At 33.9% G+C, this 9,625-nt stretch overlaps 1 protein-coding gene across 1 annotated transcript in view; it reads right to left on the bottom strand.

Moving 5' to 3' along the window:
• Positions 1 to 9,625, bottom strand: part of LOC145279599 (uncharacterized) — a 1,226,395-nt gene that overhangs the window by 962,295 nt on the left and 254,475 nt on the right. The window lies entirely within an intron of this gene.

Here is a 9,625-nt window from a genome sequence, read left to right as displayed (position 1 = left end):
TCAGGTGTGAGTTACACTCGTCAGGGAGTTGAAGGTTCGACACTCAGTGCGACCGACACCCAAAACACAGTTGCGAATTACTTAAAATTGTTCTCCCGTGAATTAAAGAAGAACTCTTTTGAAATTACCGAGTTCGAGAGAAATATTTCCGAATTCGACAAGATGCACCTGAAGTTGGTCAAAAGGTTACATCGACATACCCCCTTGTAAAAATAACACTTAGAACACGAATATTAGGCCGAAGAAACTGAATAATACAATTTTTTTTCCAAATCAAATTGTCGCCCCATTGTCTAAAAAAATTCAATTTACTAAAAATACGATTCTAAAATTGATATTCGCTTTTCTGCCTGACAATTATATTTACAGTCAGAACATAAATGCTTTAACTGCTACAATTTAAAATAAAAAGAAAATGTTCGTTTTTATTTAAAGAGTCTATACATCAATAGGATATCATGTGCGTTATTTATTTTGTGTGTTACGCTTACATCCGAGTGACTGTTGTTTAATTGTTATGGACTTCCATTTCTCGTAATAAATCATTTTACCAAGAATTCTTCATAAGTTTCGGTTTCGGTTTCGTTTATAGCTGATGACATTCAAGTCATTTATTCTTTTATAAATAATTTTACCAAGAATTTTTCATCAGTTCTGGTGTCGGTTTCGATTATAGCTGATTGCAGGTCTAATCTTCTTTTTTAAAATGATTTTACCAAGAATTCTTCATAAATTTTGGTTTAGGTTTCGATTTTAGCTGATGGCACACCAGTAGTATATTTTTTTATATATAATTTTATCAAGAATTCTTCCAAGGCTTTGGTTTCGGTAGTTGAAGGGACTCAAGTTATACACACACATGCCTATATATATATATATATATATATATATATATATATATATATATATATATATAAGTTTTGGTTTCGGTCTCGATTCAAGCTAATACAACCAAGACATTGGATATTTATTTTATTTTTGAAATCACAACATTATAATATATAAAAATCGATAGAATTTTAACTCTATAATAATATATACGGAACCTGCAAGAATTAAAATATAATATTTAAGCGTACTTTATTATCGGGATACGCCGGACGTCCTTGCTAGCCTAGATGAATACTTTTGCAGTTTTAACAAAAGGGCTACAATCATATTAGAGCCTCTCCATTTACACTGAACATCTACAAAATGCCAACATCAATATAGTACATATGAATTAGTCCCCTTTAGAATTTTCACAGGCCCCGCTAGTATTGATAATTATGTTTAAAAAAAGAAGGGACGAGAGAACTTTATTATTTCAAAACTAATATGGCTTATAACACTATACATTGTTGTAAAAAGCGCCGTGGAGTTTTCAGAGGTCCTGTTAGTCTATAGTCTGTTCCTATCTGTAATATCATGTGACCTTAAGGCGTCTTTAAGAATATCTTCCGAACTTGGGTGAGAGGATTTTCATGGATTTTGAATGAAAGGCTATATTTTATCCGCAGGGTATCATACTTCGTTTTGTCAACTATGTTTGGATAGAAGTCGTAATTAATAATGTCATTGTGAGTGTCGCCCGCAGTAAGAATTGAACCATCTACCCGCAGAAAAGTGTAACTCTTAACTGAATTTTGCAAACTGTTATATTCACTACGCGACGGAGCCTTTTCAACGTTGTGAAAAAAGCATTGGATATGAGAATAGTAGACCGTACGATATCCATAATAAGAACATTCAAACCCTCATCTACAAATTCAGAAACACTGCTATTAGTAATCACTTACATTTATGACTGTTTTTATTGCAAGATATTCTTAGAATATAATACATTAATAAGAACCCAATTTTACAGTCTTATATGTTAGATTAATTATAACATGTACAGTTCTATATTATCACGAATTAGCAACAGTTGTGCGTCACAAGAACGCGCTTAATGAATAAAAAACATTTAGATAAACAGCCATATATCATACAGGCGCCAAACCTATAAGCAAAAAGTAATATTTAATTAAAAAATATTAATATAAAACAATCTTGCTACGTCTGCTTCCTGTCGAGTCTGATGATACTCCAAATTGACTTCCGGTTTTATCATTGTTGCCTAATTTACGTAGCTTCACTGTTTCTTGCTTTTGCCTTAAACCATTCTAATTATTTTCTGTAACCAAACACAGAAGATGAACATATTAATTACATCTTCTCAGCCGCATTTTCCGTTATATAGTAACTTAATATCACCTAGGAAAAATAATAGAAAAAAAAAAAACGAAAGAGAAAGAAAAGAAAAAATATCGTCGACCCCTGTTGCATGTAATTATTTGTTCAATATTTTATTCTATCACTATTCTACTTTCATAGTTTGTTCTGGTTGCTTTTATTTTTATTTTCTTCCCTTTTTAATGGAATTGATAGGTTTCTATCACCATTAAGAATTCGGTTTTCACTTTTTTTTTACTTTACAAATTGGAATCTCTATTTCCTCATCATGGATGCAATTCTATCTGTCCGTCGACCTGTCACACTAAAGATCAATAATATTTCTGTTTGTATGCCATTGCAATAAGATTACCACGCGGATACCATATACACAAGGATAGTGAATATTAACGATAGATAAAAACATGGCCAGGGATGTCGGTAGGCGTCGTGTTTGGAATTCGGCTGTGATTGTTTTGATTGTCGCATGGTTGAGACTTAAATGAAATTGTAATGATTTGTTTTGGTTTTATTTTGATCTTTTTTTACGTGGTAGTCACCATTTATCAAGGCTCGGAAGCCACTCGGGAATAAATGTTATTGCGTGTACAGTAATCAATGGGATAGTATCGTAGTGATCGTTAGTATTGGAGATTTGATGTTTTACTTAAGTTATGTTAAACTTGAAGACATCCAAGTTGTAGTCAGGTAGGAAACAGGCAAACGGATGAGAGTTCATCAGGCGTGCTCTTCTGAGAAAGAAGCCTTGTTCATGCCTATTTAAGAATGTATAAAAACAATAGAGAATTATATCACCGATCGAGAAATAATCGAAAAAAACAAAACCAAAAAAAATTAAAAAACAAGCGAACAGATTTGACAATCAAAGAATACGCATGCTCGTCATTTGATCCTCATCGAAAGTTTTTTTAGGAATTAAGCATAAGCGGCTATGTGCTTAATAATTTGTAAGGCATTCTACATCAATAATTTGTAAAATAAAATTAAAAAAACCTCGATCTGTAACGCATAAGTTTGCGTTAATATTTAATCACTTCCCTTCACTTTGAAAGTTCTTGTGATGTATTGCTGGTTGATCAGTCATTTCCAAAAGGGTTACAGCGCATGTTCACATCTTGTGTTGTAAGTTTTAATAATTACCAGGTGTAATCATGAGTTTAAAAGACAAAATATGACGACAGGAACTGAGCGGATAAAGCGTGATAGACTTCAAGCGTAAGGAACTAGGTCACGGCATTTGGCAGAGCGTCTTCGTAATTTGTGTCTATTAGCCCTACGTTTTAGTCCATCGTTGATACATTATTGTGCTATAAAAGAATTTTATATTTATGAAATATATATATATATATATATATATATATATATATATATGCATACGCTTTATTTTTTTTTATTACCGTTTTATCTGTTTAATTACACATGTTTCGTTTGCCGGACTATATCTACGATCCAGCAGCCTCGTCAGACCTTACAGAAATGGCTATTATTATTTGGAAGACCGATTTTAGAGGAAATACGAGAAGAAAAAAAAAGGGGGAGATAATAAGGAGGAGGGAGCGGAGGTCGACAATAGTAAAGTTTTGAAGTTTAAAATACATTAGATTGTGGGGGGTTAGCAAATTCAGCCAGACGTGGGTGGAGATATAGTGATATAGGGAGGGGAGGAGGAGAGAGGGAGATAAAAGGAAGGGTTAAGGAGAGGAGGGGGAGGAATTTTAAGATTTGGTTGTTTTTAGTTGTTTAGCTAGACGTTGGAGTATATGAAATAGATGAGAGAGAGGGAAAGAGAGAGAAAGGATTTGTGTACGTGTCCTATGCGTTTGGCAAGTAAGGGGTTCATTTTCGAATGTTCGTAGCAGTCACGATAAATCCATTCGTTCATTTGACAATTAACGGTTTTTAGTCAGTTAAGAGTGAATACATATGCCAATACACGCGCAAATACGCATATATACACATATACATATAAATATATCCACATAAATACACACAACCACATATGCACATACCTATATATATATATATATATATATATATATATTCAATGTACACACACCCATATACACATATCCATACACACATATATATGCATATACATATATATATATACAAACACATAAACGTACATATATGTAGAGATACAGATCTCCAGTAAGATATTGATGTACGTATATATACATACATACATACATACATACACACATGTACTCATATACACGCATACACACACATATGTATATATATATATATAAATATACATATACAGATATATACAGATATATGTATATTTATACTAAGTAAATAAAGTAAAGTTAAGATAAATAAATGGGTATAGTTAATAATGGGAGCTTAGGTTGACGCATGATAAAATATTTTCCAATTCTGCTGGTTTAATATTTAGGGGTCTGTATGGATGTGCCATGCTCATTAGGTAGGTGTTAAGTTATATTGCCTTGTAAGAAAAACAAAACAAAATTTATTAGAGATCTAAATAAAAATAAAGATAAAGAAAAAAATAGAAATAGAATAAATTAAAAGTAAAAATGATAGAGATAATTGGAGGAAAGAGAGGAAGAATGATGATTGTAAATTAAATGTGGTGAAGATGTAAATGTGTTTAGGGATCAATTTTATTTCCTTAGTTTTAGTGTATATATATATATTGTTTAAATTTATATGTATCGGGGATATAAATGTAAGTAGTAAGAGTTTGTGGTAAGACTGGGGTATTCAGAATTAGATTGTGCTATATTTATAGTTATGTGGTTAGTAAGATGTATAGGAGTTTAAATTTGGTTTAGCCGATATAGGGGGTCTGAAGGTTTAAGGGTTAAAGATTATGAAGGTGGTGGTTAAGTTCTAATGAGTCAGGGGTTCTTGTAGTTCGGTTAAAAAGAAGACTGCTATATATATATATTTCCCAATCGTAAAATACGCACGAATATTAAGTATATAATTCATACAGAAACCGAGACATGTGCATGCGAATATTATGTTTTTCTAAACAGTTCATTTCTTGTAAACAAAACAAAAATATGCTAAGTGAGAACGAAACGAAAACCTAAAGACAGGGAGTCAAGTACGATAATCATTAGCCCAGCTTGACGCGATATTTAAAAAGTGTTTTCAAACCTAACTGTTCTTAACATAAGGAATCCGTCATGTGAACCATTCATGCATGTGCATTCGTTAAACAGTTAACAAAGAGACAAAAACTCGATGACCACCACGTATGAATTCCTTTAATTTTACCTCTTAGCAGCCCTTTCTCCAGATGACAGCCGAATAAGTTTTTACCCTGTCTGAATACCCTATATACCAAATTTCAAGTTTGTTGATAAAAATTTCGTTGAGTACATAGATTGAGAATTGTCCTTACACAAAAACCCATACTCAGTTTTATAACAAAACCTTCTCTTGGTATTTGGGAGATCGGAGTCTGCAAAAGCGCCCTGATCAGTATTCAGTTAAGCTTAGTCAGGCTTAAATTAAGAATGCGTTGGTGGAATTAGAATATGTGATAATATTGTGTCTTTGAAAAGTAAACAATTGTCAGTTGTGTTTTAGCTAATGGTTTGTACGTAAACACAAAATTGAATAGACACTAGTTGGAGAATAAACACGTCAGAATGATTTTTTTCGTTAGGTAAGCATATTCAGCATAATTTCCTTTGTCTATTGTTGCTAACTCTCTGTCATTAATTTAAGATACGCCCTACTATTTCCATTGCCGGGACGTTTTGGCTATCCGCCGGTAGATCAGTTTGTTTTCGCTCAATCTGCAATCCATTGGTCAGTTATGAATATATCTGAAGTAACGTTTTTGTGAGTCGTCAGGCTCATTCGTCTTTGTAACGTGTTGGCCACTCAGTTCTTTCCGAGAGTGTGTGTGAATATTTCTTCTTTTTACAAGGAGTAACTACTTATCAAGGCCCGAAGGCAACTCGAGGATAAAGGTTAATGACTGCAAAGTGGTAGTTGTGTAATCGTTAATGGTTTACATTGGGTATAATTTTTATTATTTAAACTGACGGCTCAACAAGAACTCGTTTATATTGAACTTGAAGGCAACCATATTGTAATCGGCTTGGCGGAAGAGTGTTCCACATGCGGGCAGTTCTGGGAAAGAAACTTTTTTCATGGAATCTGCGACTAGATCCAGGCACAGGCAGAGAGTGGTAAAATTGTTGATAATGATGTTAACTAGTCCAGTTATATAAGTTCGGCAAGGAGGGACTATAGAATGGAGCTCAGACGAGCACTTGCCATGAAAATAATGATAGAACAACGACAGGTTGACAACGTCTCTTTAGTGGGAAAGGCGTTGTAGGGTAGTGAAAAGGGTATTGCTTATCAAGTTTGAAAACTGTTTTAGAACCGTATCAAAGCAATTTAGGGTGCGCCAAACACATTCTGTCCAGATGTGCCGACAGTGTACCAGTATTGGTTAACACGGATACTTCATAAAGATAAAAAGACGTTCCTTCTCATGTTTTACTTGCTATTACTGTTAACAGCATACATTTACCGCAGTTTTCTATTATATATACCATTGGACTCGAACATCCCCTCAGTGAGTGTAATTGCTAAGGATGTCGTCGTTATTTTCTCCCCACATTTTTGTTCTGCGTGTATTTCATGCCTGGCGTACATTTTATTTTCATCATCAAACGTGCAGATAGAATGGACGCATCTTAAAAGTATCATAATTTTCTTATAATCAATTTTATTTCTCCTCTTTTCGTAATTTTCCTTATCATATTTTCAATTATGTTCGCGTACCTCTCTTCGTGACGCTTCGTTTAACCGACTTGTTTTTGTCCTGCAAGACATTTTTGGTCGCAATACGATGCCGGCACTCGGGTCTTCGCAATTATAAAGACATTACCTTCATTTTTCACGGTTTACCGTGGGTTGTTATTGTGTTAATTGGTCATCACATAGACATGGGGATAATAACTCTGGCGCCATTATTACAGATTTTATACATAGACAGATCTAACTACTTCAAGAAACAATTAAATTCAGAGTCAAAATAATATGCATCCATGAATAGTTCTCTTTCTGTCTTCCCTCCGTTTTTTTTACAAGAAATAAATGTTTAATAATAATAATAATAATAATAATTATAATAATTATAATAATTATAATAATAATATTAAAAATAATAGATTTAATGTTTACCATATTGTCGATAGTGGAAGTTAGGATAAATTTCCACTCTCCTATAAAGTACTCTCGATTCATGCTCAGCTCTAAAGTCTTTGACAAGTTAGTCCGAATTATGCCTTGTTAGCGGAAATAACAGGAGGAGGTCTATTGATGTTGAAATTCTAATCCGACTTTAGTTTGTAACTGTAAGCAGACGACAATCGATTGAAAGAAAGTAACTACTGAAAAAAATGACAGGTATGTAAATCAATCTGTGCATGATTGAAAAACAAATGGAAACGCCGATGCAGACAATTTCCTTTTGTCAGGAAAAGAAATTGCTTTCCCAAAGAATGAGATACAGCAAATGTAATCATAAATGTTTAGTAAAAAAAAAAGAAATAGCGTAAAGGATGGCTTCTTCTGCCGGGTACAACAGTCGTTTCCGACTGTTGGGAGGCCTATAACAAAGTTGGAGGAGAAAGGTTCCAACACCTCACTATGAATCATAATTTCACTTTGTAGACCCTACGACGAAGGCAACAACGAACCACGTCGAGAGGATGTGGAAGGAAGCGAAACGGCGTAACAAGCAAGAATGTGGGACCAGCCGGGACCCGGGAGCTTCTGAATACGTATTTACTAGAACTTATGTAGAGACAAAAATTTGGAAACGATCCTTTATTCTCCATCATAAATCATATTTCCGAAAACTACCCGGTTGGGGAACTTCCTCCCATTTCGTCTATCCCATCACCTCTCTCTTTGCTGTTGATGGCCGATCAACAGTCGAACGAAGCAAAAGAAAGTTCTTCGGCCAGCAAATAACAACCGTTAAAAAAAAATTATTTTAAAAATCAATATTTTTGATAAAACCATAATACTAATAATTAAACAAAAAATTGTACTTACACCTAACGAGTAAACAACCCTTTTTCTGTAGATAAATTAAAAAAAAAAAAAACTTGTTGCTGATAAATAATATTCAAAAAAAAAATAAATAAAATAAAATGAAACAAAAAATTGTACTTACACCTGACAGTTATACCGGTAATCAACATATTTTTGCAGATAAATTAAAAAAAACCCCTTCTTATTGATAATTATAAAAAAAATACTACAATAAATTAAATAAACATATTTGTTTTTTTAAAGGTAGGTTTCTTGTTATTATTTGAACATTTTCAGGGTTTTTTTTCGTTTTATTTTGCTTTTTTTTCTTTAGTCTGCGTCTGTTACGCCGCTCGGCTGTCACCGATGATTGCTGATCTCGCCCGATTCGGGCTTGACGGGAAATCACGAGGATCCGGGTCAAATTATGCAAGAGTACCAAAACTGCTAACGGGTATTTTATCAGATGAAATTCACAAAAATGTAGACGAGGTTAGTAGATGAAACGCGAATCAATTGCTTATTCATAGGATTTGGATTGTAAGAAAAGATCTAAACTGGCCACGGATAGATTACCGCTAACTGAAAGTATTCTGTGCCTCTACAATACCAACACTCATCCATGCATGGGGTATTGTTGCCACATAATGGCAGTTGCATCTACCACTCGTCTATCGCTCTTGGATGGTGTCCAAAAAAGAGTCCTCAATCTAATAGCTCTCACATTCTCAGCTAAGCTCAACCCCCCGCCCCATCGCCGCAATATTGCATCGCTGCTTGTTTTACAAATATTTGAATGAGATGTGCTTTGATGAACTCGTTGCACTTGTGTCCCCTTGTACATATACCCGACGAACACGTTTAGTAAATAAAATCGCACCTCTTCATTGTTCAGGTCCTTAAATTCCAGAAAGTTTTCTACTAATAGTTTCTTCTCTCGAAGAGCTAGACACTGGAATTCTCTTCCAACTACCTGCTCCCCTGACTGTACACAAATGCAGAAGTTTTAATGTAACGTAAACCCATATATTAATCTTTTCATAGGCATTTTCTCAAATAGTAACCTCAAGTAGTAGTATGCCTTATTATAGGTGGACGTAAGTAAAAAGCATATAATCTGGGTCCACATATGGGGACTAAGGAATGCATGGGAATATTTGGAATGGCGGCGAATGTGCTTGATTTCATGGAAAAAATTGTAAAATAATAGAAGGTGCCATTGACATCAAACAAAGGCCTTGAGGAATGTCATGTGAGGAAAGGGATTGTATTTGTTTTGAGCATGGTATCCTTGTCGTCCATGTTACAAAAGTTTCAAGCGAATTATAAGTGAGGAAATAAAAAGTACCAGATAAACTATTTATTATTT

Source organism: Euprymna scolopes, chromosome 7 (assembly GCF_053919585.1).
Source record: "Euprymna scolopes isolate OS-2025 chromosome 7, ASM5391958v1, whole genome shotgun sequence".
NCBI lineage: Eukaryota > Metazoa > Mollusca > Cephalopoda > Sepiida > Sepiolidae > Euprymna > Euprymna scolopes.
This window is presented reverse-complemented; position numbering and strand designations above follow the sequence as displayed.